This window comes from Capsicum annuum, chromosome 6, assembly GCF_002878395.1.
Source record: "Capsicum annuum cultivar UCD-10X-F1 chromosome 6, UCD10Xv1.1, whole genome shotgun sequence".
NCBI classification, from domain to species: domain Eukaryota; kingdom Viridiplantae; phylum Streptophyta; class Magnoliopsida; order Solanales; family Solanaceae; genus Capsicum; species Capsicum annuum.
In genome coordinates this window covers 34014253-34024575 of record NC_061116.1, presented here as the reverse complement: position 1 = coordinate 34024575, position 10323 = coordinate 34014253, and positions in this window count along the sequence as shown.

The window sequence follows — 10323 nt, the reverse complement described above, 5'->3', positions numbered from 1 at the left end:
ATCTGGTAGAAACCCTAGACTCTCCCCCACTTATGGACTTCTATATTCCCTATTTCACAACATCACCATGCTCCCCAGTGCCACTACCAACCTAACACAAGAAAATTCATTTAAGGGACGAGATTATAAGAATTGTCCATGCCACTCAAAGCAAGACAAAGACTCCCAAAACAAGACATGGCTCTATAGAAAAGTAGTACTTTATAACAACCACCTCAACCATAATGAAGAACCATCTCGGCATAACCATACCAAAAAAGAAGTCCTTAAGACTAGACACCAAAAAAAACTCAACCACATATACCATGAGTAATGTAATGTAAGTCAAAACTCATATTTAGGAAACACGGTGAATATCAAACGTGAACCTTAGGCCTAAGTATTATAAGAATGCATTCAACACTAATAGAGTTACCTCCTTAACAAAGAGAGAAGAGTATTACTAGAATATGCAACCTGTTTTTTCCTTGAAGTCTAACATGAATAGAAAACTTAAGATTAACCATCGACCTTCACCCTATTACACCAACGAACACAATTCTCCACTATAAGGTATCACAAAAAAATGTACACTAGGGACGTTTGGTTTTCCTATACACAAAACCTTATATCCCAATGTTACCTAGAGCCCAGCCCAGACATGCCAAAAATCATGAGATCAAATTGACTCCAATGTTTCTAATTTAGCCAAAACCTTTCTAACTAAAATCATGGGCGCCAAGGACCTTTCCAAAATAATTTGAATCCAACCAAAACCAATTCATGTTTCTCCCCAAAATATATTTATCATTTCCATGCATCCCACAATGTTCATAAACATAAATAAAGCGTGAATAATGCATCATATTCTATGGAGAATCAATTAAATGAGTAATCATATCAAAGCCCTCAGTTGTTCCAAGAACCAAATTCAAAATCATGAATATAATAATCAATTTCCTACCAACAATAAAATGCAAATATAGAAACAAAGATAAATGCAAGCTTCAAGACCTAACCTATGTAATACCTTGACCCATAATCCATATCCATCCATTCAACCTGAACATCCCACCTAAAAGTTAAAATCTTTCCCACTATTGTACTTCATAATTAATCAACCTTATCCAACCTACCAATTACCTCCACAATATCTGTATTGCTATCCCCGAGCTATTATACTCCCCCTTTTCCAAAATTAAACATCTAGGTTTAGGCCTAGTATCTATTAATAACTATGCACTTCCAACAAAGTATCTCACATAGAAAATGCATCTACATGGTCCACCCCATAAGGAGAAAACCCCAAATTCCTTATCCACCAATCGACAAACTATTTATTTTCAGGGAAACCATCCCTCGTATCATAAAAGAAAGGGAACACACCATGGGAAAAACATTTGGATAGATGAAACCTTTTTTTCTAAGATATTCCTTAGTTTATCCTTAAGCTTCTTTTACCCAACTAGAACCATCCACTAAAGAAAGAATAGAAGTTGGACAAGTGTATGAAACAAGGCCAATCCCAAACCAACTTTGCCATTAGAAAGATGCCATGAGGGTTGTCAAGAAGAAACCGCAAAAAGTTTATCCACCACCGACACCAACAAAAAAAAGAACTTCCAAGTTAGAACCTTTAACCTAGACCAAATAATAAAGACATCTCTTTGGAGAACAATCTCCGTGTTTTAAGTATGATCTAACCTTTTGCTCAATAGATAGGGAACAAAACCATCCTTCCATTCAATAAGCAACACACCATGGAGTCTAAAGATAACCTTTTTTTAGATTCGACAATCTAATAATGAATAGCATGAGAGCAACTAATCTATTTCCCAAAATGACATTGGACTCCACCATATTTGAGCCAAATAAATCCACCAAGATCCTTTCACTAACAACTACCACACACCCCTTATAGACTCTTTTGGTAATAGTAGAGTTACTTACTAGGGAAGAAACAAAAGAACAAAAGAGTCCAAAATAACCTTGACACTAAAATACACAACCACAAATGAGGTAACAAAAGAGAGAGTACCCTAAACCAGGTAAACTATACACACCACAAAGAAAAAATTTTCAATAGGCCAGTAATGGCATCAGAAGATGCTTCCGACTCTCAAGGGATAATGAAGTCATTGACACGATCCCGACTAGTTTCAAAAGTAGAAGTAGCACCCTTTAGAGCAAGAGATAGATAAGTAGAAACCAATATCCTATTTTCCAAAGTGGCAATCCTTATGGAATATTCTCATTGCATTTGACCCAATTGATCACAACTAAAACACTAATTCTTCCCTTCTCCATAACAAGCACAGTGCGACCAATAACAAAATATATAAAGAGGATAGAATGATGTGGATTGGGATCTATTGGCTTGAGAATGGGTGCCTTTTGCCCTAGAAGAATGTACCAATCAAAAAATACCTTCCACCAAAAGGATTTAGGTAGGGAGCATAAGCCATAGAATAGGAGTTAGGACCCACTCAACTCTTTCTCTTGGACCACATACCACCATACTATTGGCCGCCTTTGTTTTGAAGACCGCAACCCCTTACCTTGCTAATTTACTGACATTACCTTATTCATTATCGTACCAATAGCACAGGACTTGCGTAATAGAGTGATCTGGGTTAATAAATTAATAGAATGTCAAAACTCTGCATTGGTAACCTTTTTTTGAGGTAACTAAGCATGAATACTACCTTTCAATATAGGGTTAGTGGATACCTATAAGACTCCACATGGAAAACCCGAAGCTGCGACCATTGACTGAGTCATTGCCCCATGAGTTGATCAAGATCGATCTATGTTGTTCTTGAATAGGACATATGAGTTTTCACAAACTTTAGATTATTGAGAAGACCTGATCTGAAGAGTGAACCAAGGAAGATTCAGAGAAGAGTTCAAGACCTTAGAATCCATAGCCCGAAAGTAGAACATCTAAGAAAGTAAAACATTCTTAGATGCCTCGTATCCTCCTTATTATAAGTGCGGTGCACGACACACCCATAAGAAATGCTATACTCAACACATCTTTGTGGACACCGCATAACACGAAACCTAAAGATCTAATAGCTACTAGACATAATCCAAGTTGGGGCCTTCCCATAGTGGGCAATCTCAAGTCTGAACGGGGCCAGAGACCACCCCCAATATCCAGCCTAAGCAACCAACATGTACCCTGAGTGGGATCAACTTCGAATATATAATAAGATAATGTTTTAAATATATAGTGACTTTGGGATAAGCCTATATCTAAGGCTAACCCAGCCAAGTCGATCCACCTAATAATCGAAACCAACCATCCAAGCCATCCAATAACTAAGCCAAAACCATAAATCAAAACAAAGATAATAACCTAATATATATATAAAAATTGTAACCAATCCATACCATACCCAAGTCTATAATTGTCCATACAAAGACTCTAGACAAAACCAAAGAGTACCTAGTCGTGACATGCCCCCTACATAGCCATACACCAAGTCTATAAAAGATAAAAGTACATAAAATAATTCATGACATAAAATAAATGCCTTCCGAACTATGGAAGCTAACTACTTCAATTCAATAACTGATCCCAACTTCGATCACTAGAAAGAGGAGTAAGATGGCTGGTTCCTGCATAGCTTGGGGATATAGCCGCTCGAAGATGGGTTAGCGAGTGAATGCTAGAATGAACTTAAGATAAAGATAAAATAATTCCATTTATAAAAATTAAGTAAAAACATCCACATTCACAAAAACCATACATATATATAGATATCCTAGGTTGTATGGGTTCAACTCCTCCTATTGAAAGGGCCCTAGTGCGTGAAACCACACTATCAGAGAAAAGAACCTGGGATGGCTAGTACATTTCCTAAAATATAAAGTGTGACAACATGCACATGTTCAATAGGACCAACCTTATGTTGGGAGACATGAGTTTTCTGTTTAGGTCCCCCCCGAGACCTCAACCTTCAACGACTTTATTACACATACTCCTTTAAGCCCAGTTAAAACTATTTTCCAACTAAATCATTATTCCATTATTATTAACCGAGGCAAGAGATAGGGGTATCATCATACTAACTATTACTTGCAAGTATTGTCCTTAGCCAAACCTTTTTAATATCAAGGGATTCCCATATACCCATAGATCATATTATCTAATTACCTTGGGGGATTCCCATGTACCCCATAAGTATTTTAATTCATATAAACCAATACGGAGTCATTTAAAGTATTCATATCATTAAGGGTTTCATTACTAAGTTTAAATTATGCATAAGTTCAATTGAAAAACCAATATTATAATGAAAGCATTGTTGTAGGCATTTTATCTAAGACATTGAGCGCATAATATTTACAAAACCAAAATCCATTACCAATAACCATTCCCATGCAATCAATTATCCAAAACATCCATTAAAGCATATAAAAGCATAATTAAAATATGGGAAAAACATAATCAAGCATTTATAACAAAAACCCCAAATCATATTTGAAAACCCAAAATCATACAATATTCAAATCTTGAAAACATTGTATAAAATAAATGCCTTTAGTTGGAACTAACAATTAGGGAAGAAAACATGCCTTAAACAAGAAGATTCTGAAGAGAAACATGACTCTTGAGCCCTTTAGAGAACACATGTAGAAGCCCTAGCGTCTAATCTCCCAGTGAGTGTTTAAAGAGAGTATTTAAAGTGTTTTAATCCTTTAACAAGTGTTATGAAAGTCCACCAAGGGTTATATAATGTGAGGACATAAGGGTTTTGAATTAGGAAATGTTTGAACTACCCTTGACTTAAGAATTAAAATAAGCCACGATGTAGGGCATGACTCACCTATGGAATCCGTACCCTAGGGTATGAGTGGTACCCCAACTCATACCCAAGAGCTTGCCAAGGCCCTACACACTGGTTCCTATAAAACTCCACTATCCTAACTCATACCTTAGGTTACGAATGGTACACCAAATCGTACCCACATCTCATACCTTGGAAAGTTTTATAAGACCACACCAATCAAGCATCATAGACTTGCCTTGTACCCCTGGTATCCTTCTATACTATTAATAACTTAATGAGTCATACCTTAGGCTATAACCAAGCCAATCAATTGTCTAGTGTATGAGTGATCCACCAAGCCCATGCACAACTTGTATCCAAGCATACGAGTGACATCCTAAGTCGTGCTAGGTCCAAAAGTCAAAAACCAAGGAAATTTTGCAAGGGTCTAAATCTAGTGTGTTTCACCTTAGATATCATCTTTATTTCTCTAACATAGGAAACAATCCAACCTTTAGGTACTGAAGTACTACCTCTCTATTAAATAACTGGTTCATTAGGAAAATGAAACTGAATGACTCTATTTCAATAGTCAACTGAATAATAACATGTATGGAGCCAAACCATGTCAAGAATAACATCTAAATCAATCATCTCTAACTTTATAAGATCAACTGAAGTGCTTTTCTAAGATATTGTGACCGAGCAATTTTTGTATACCATTCTTGATATAATATATTTACCCACAAGCTTAGAAACTGAGAAAGGCTCTGCTATTGCTTCAGCACTGACACCAAAGTTGATGTCTATATAAGGAGTCACAAAAGAAAGTGAAGCTCTGGGGTCTAATAAGACATAATCATGAAGATGGAAAACCTTTATTTTTACCCATAACCACATCAGGAGAACTTTCCTAATCAGGCCGAGTCTAGAGATCATATAATTTATTCTGGTGCTGTTCACTGGTTACATTAGAAGTGGCATCCTACTAAAGAGAGAGACCTACTGGAGCTAAAGAACGATTGGACCAACCCCACTTACCATCCCTCAGGCAATCCCTAACCATGTGGCCTATCTTTCCATATCCAAAAAATTCATTACTACCAACTCTATACTCACCCTAATAATTCCTATAGATCTAATTAGTACAACTTCTGTTCACGCTACCCTGGGACAAAGAGCCTAGCGCTATATCCTGATTGTCTTGCCTAAACTCAGGTACTAGTGCATTAGTTGAAGATGGAGCTGGGGATGAACATTTATGGAGGAATTGAGAATGGTTATCACATTTCAACTTTGGCTTAGAAAAATTAAAACTACATATGTTGTCCCTCTTATTCTCTCTTATTTTCTCCTTATTCTTGTCTTTCTCAATCTACTGAGCATGTACCATAAGTCTAGATAGGTCTATCTCCTTAATCAATATGGCGGTCCTAAACTCCTTAACCATACTATTATATATACTAGACTCAAACCTACTTATTCTAGATTTAGTGTCCATCACCATAGTAGGAGCATATATCTCCAACTGAGTGAGTACTCCTTCATGCTCATACTACCCTACTTTAGGTTGATAAACTCCTGAACCTTAGCTTTCCTCAAGTTAGGGGAAAGAACCTATCTAAGAAAGTTAAGTCAAACTCCTCCCACTTTACTGGCCCTGCGTCAATACCTTAGTCCTTCTTTCATTGTTTAAATTAGGTGTGATGTACTCCTTGCAACTGATATATAGCCAACTCTGCAATCTCACTGGAAGCGATACCTATGATATCTATCTCTTTCTGCATAATGTCAAGAAACTCCTGTAGATCCACCTAGGACTTGGATCCAAAAAATAGAGGGGGATTCATCTGAGTGAAATTCTAATTCCTAACTTTAGATGTATTTGCTACTAGATTGGCTGGGAATATATCCTATGGGTTATTCTGGGATGCTACAAAATGGGCTAAGGTCATGAAAGCAACCCTTAATTATAAGACCCCACAAAATTTCTCGGCATAAATCAGTTCTTTAAGCTTGTCAAGGGGGTCCCATTCTTAGAAAAGCTTAACTAAGCTTCTAGACTTGGTTTATTTTAGCCTTTGAAAGTTGACAATCTCATTAAATGACCCTAACATCCTTAAATGGTCTATATATTTGTTGATTCATGATCAGGAAGGTTAAGAGGTGTTCCCAAAAAAGTTTTGGATTTTTTAGAACTTTTTTAGACCACGTTCAGAGTCCCAAAATAGTGGATCAACGCAATCTTAGCGCGCTGCATTGCCAATCACGTTGGTTAGCATAGTTGTAAGCTTATAGAGCCAAAACTACTGAGAGTCAATGTAATCATGGCACGACACATCGACTATCACGTTGATGCAGTCAACGCATTGCATCGCTAACATGTCGATGCCCAATTTTAGTCATTAAATTTCCATATTTTTAAGGGAAAAATGGTCAATTTCCAACCTCTATATAAGTCTAAAACATGAGATTAAGCCCGTATTCAACAAAAATATAGTCACTTTTATCAATATCCTCTCAAGAAAAAGTTAAGATTTTCAATTAGGGATCAAATTCAAGGAAATTCCACCATTAATATTCATGAAATTAAGAACTATGATATGTTAGGTGTTCATTCATTGATTTCTTTCATCCATGAAACCCAAGAAACCAATTTTAAATTATGAATTATGATATTTGTGTTGCTGATTGATTATGTTCAGGTAGTTATTATTGTAGGATTCTCAAGTTGGAATCTTTATGTATTATTCATGAAACTACGCTAGTATATGGGTTAAAATTTATGAAATTGAGTTGAATTAGGGAATCATGTGGTATTAATTTGATATCATGCCTAAGCCCTAAGTTATGCATACTAGGTGTTTGATAAAATACCTAAGAGAATAATACTTGTGCATTATGACTCAATAGAACCTAAATAATGAATTCATGTTACCATTATGTTTAAAATGACTCCCATGCTATTGTTATGCCTGTAATAGATTGATGAAATGATCATGAGGTTAGGCTTAGGGAATTATGACATATTTATATGCATTCTTATTCATGTGAAAGCTTGTGGTATGCAAATATTTCATAAAAATCCCCTATGATAGTACTACGAATTATTGACCATAGTTATATGTTCAAAAGTGTCATGTCTTGTTAGTGTTATGCTATAGAGTCCTGGGGGTACTTGTACCCGATAACCTAGCCATGTTCCTAGAGCCAGTGTCAGTCTCATGGTAAATCTCAATCCCGTCATGATTAGTTGTATTCTTAGTCAGTTTTAGAACTCAGTAGAATTCAGTCAGTTGCATAACTCAGGAAATTTCAGTAATCTTAGTCAGTTATCAAATCTCAATAGTATTCCATTAGTTAATGGAACTCAATGAACTCAGTCAAGTTCAATTCAGTTAACCATGTTCAGTGTCTATTTGGATGGGAGTAGGATTAAGAACCGAGTGAGCCCAAGGATGGGAACTCACCTTTTAATAGAGGGTCTGATTCTTAGAAGCAACCCTTGTGCTCCAGAACTATATAGCCAGCATAGATTGATACATCAAACCTTCTAGTTAAGGGTAGATGAGCTGGATTAACCTATTATATGAGGGTACCGCCATTCTCCTTAGACTACCTATTAGATGAGGGATTTCTCATAGCTTGTCCTTACTAGTGGCGCGGTATTGGCACCCTTCTAATTGGGGTTACAGATTGGACCCTAAATCTACTTAGAAAAATGGGCATGTCGGTTAGATGAATTCTCCTACAGTTTCAGTTACATAATCAAGACTGTCAGATTCAATCACTCAGCTCAGTACGAAACTCAGCTAGTTCCATCAGAACCTAGACTGTTAGACACAGTTGTCCAGTATCAGTTATATTAGTTATACTAGTTATCAACTATTAGTTATACTATTTATTAGTATTTAGACTTAGTAGTCAGTATTACTCACAAATCCAGTTAAAGTTACACATTCATGTATGTATTCTCTCGATTATGTTATACAACCAGTTAGCATTGTTCATGAATATAAACCCTTTGTATTCAGCATACCTCACTTGCATACCAGTACATTCAATTGTACTGACGCATTTGTGCTATGGTGTTTCTATACCATAGATTCAAAAGCATGTGCTCTAGACTATCAGTAACATTCCAGTTTTAGTAGTCAGAGTCAGCAGTAAGTCCTCTTCATTCAAGGATGTTATGATTTGATTATTTCATATCTTTAGTGCTTAGTTATTTCAGTAGTTGGAGTTAGTTGGGGACATATCCTATCAAGTCCTTATTCAGATAGTTCAGTCAGTTAGAGGCTTTCAGACTAGATGTTTATAGATAGTTTATTTTAGTTTTGGGTATTCCTATACCCCGTTCATATATTATTTTATCAGACATGTTATAGTTTTGAAACTTACGGCCTTACAACCTATATTCCACATTTATACAGTATATCATATAATATTTAGGTACAGATATCAGTCATGGGTTAGCTCATGGTCCTTTGGGTTCATGGGAACCATTTAGCATTACGGGTACTAGATTTAAGGTGTTACTAACTTGGTATCAGATCCTAAGGTTCAATAGTGTCCGAGGAAGTCTGAAAGCTACATCTAGTAAAATCTTGTGCATGGGTGTATTGTATGCTGCATTTATGTACAGGAGGCTATATGATGTTTTAGCAACAGTTTCACTTCTTCTAGTATTCATGTCATGCCACTGAGAATGAGTTCAAGTTTAACTCTCAGTCTAATTCGTTTCTCCCTTTCTTCTATAGAACATGCCTCCTAAGAGAAGAAATAAAAATCAGTCAGCCCCTCCGTCCATCCAATCAGATCCCTTGGACGAATATGTTTCTCATGCAGAGTTTAGAGCTACATTCACTACTCTTTATAACTCAGTTGCTGCCCAAAATTAATGACCAGCTATCATTCCAGCCAATCTGGTGTCCAATTTAACTGCATCCAGGTTTCAGGACTTCACCCAAATGAATCCACTATTTTTTTCCAAGTCTAAGTCAGATGAGGACCCTCCGAAATTCCTTGATTAGGTTCAGAAGGTTACTAATATCATGTGGGTGTCAACTTTTGAGAGTGCTGAGCTAGCTGCATATCAATTATAGGATGTGGCTCACACATGGTTCAAATAATAGAAAGCAGAGAGGACTGGTTATGCAGGGCCTATAGAGTGGGAAGAGTTTGCCACTGCTTTTCTTGATAGATTCTTTTCGTTAGAGCTAAAGGAAGCTAAGTTGCTTAAATTTATCAAACTCAGGCAGGGAAACATAATAGTGAAAGAGACTGGCGCCCAATCCTAATTGTTATTTTTGAAAATGGGCATGGGAGCACTGGCTAAATATTGAACTAATACTAAAGATTTTTGATGGAATTAAGGACAATTACCAACTTTTGACCTTCGCTGATTAAAATTAAAGCTACCTATTCTATCCTACTTGTTCTCCCTCCCTCTCTCCTTAGTCTTCTACTCCTCAATATGTTAAGCATGGAATATAAGCCTAGAAAAGTCCGTCTCCCTAATCAACATTCCTGTCCTACATTTTTTGACCACGCTGTCAGATATACC